The sequence below is a fragment of the Pteropus medius genome, unplaced genomic scaffold (genome assembly GCF_902729225.1).
Source record: "Pteropus medius unplaced genomic scaffold, Ma_sr-lr_union100, whole genome shotgun sequence".
NCBI classification, from domain to species: domain Eukaryota; kingdom Metazoa; phylum Chordata; class Mammalia; order Chiroptera; family Pteropodidae; genus Pteropus; species Pteropus medius.
The window spans coordinates 1,420,255-1,420,932 of record NW_024345599.1 but is presented as its reverse complement, the minus strand read 5'-3'; positions in this window follow the sequence as shown (position 1 = coordinate 1,420,932).

Here is a 678-nt window from a genome sequence, read left to right as displayed (position 1 = left end):
AGCAAAGGGCAAACACCTTCTTCAGTGTGTCATTCCCATCTCTATCAGAATTGGAATTAGGCCTACTAAAGGTCGCAGAGCAAAAATCTGTTGAATTTAAATAGACATTGAGCAATTTAGGCCACGAATGTAACACTTAAAGTAATTTGGTCCAGACAGAAAACACCTGTCCATGCTGTGAATCCGGATGGGGGAAGTTGGCAATCTCAGGAGAGCCATAGCTATGCCCCAAAATAAGGATTAAGAAGACCAATTATCTAAGAAGCCAAATCTTCTGAAATAAATTGTCTGAGGAACTGACCTTTGAAAAGCTCAAGATCTAGCGCGGTTTGCTTTAAAAATGTTTTACTCTGGATAATTCAGAATCTCATTTCCACTTTTCTTATTCTCTCTTTCCCTCTCTTGTTTTAAAGGAGATAAAGGAGACATATTTATCACATCAAATATATTAAATTTTCAACCTCAGAAAGTAAATCCATTTCAGGTGTGATTCCAAAATTACTATAGTTGCTTGAAAGGAAAATCAAGGGGAGGTAGATCCATCATCAGAGAAAATTAGGAATGAAATGAAAGAAGCCTAAGTCAGGAGCTGGATCTGGCCTTCCTAAGCAGCCAGACTTTCCAGAGTTGATCTCTGTACTGCACAAAGTTGTCTTGAGTCTATATGACAATCCTAGC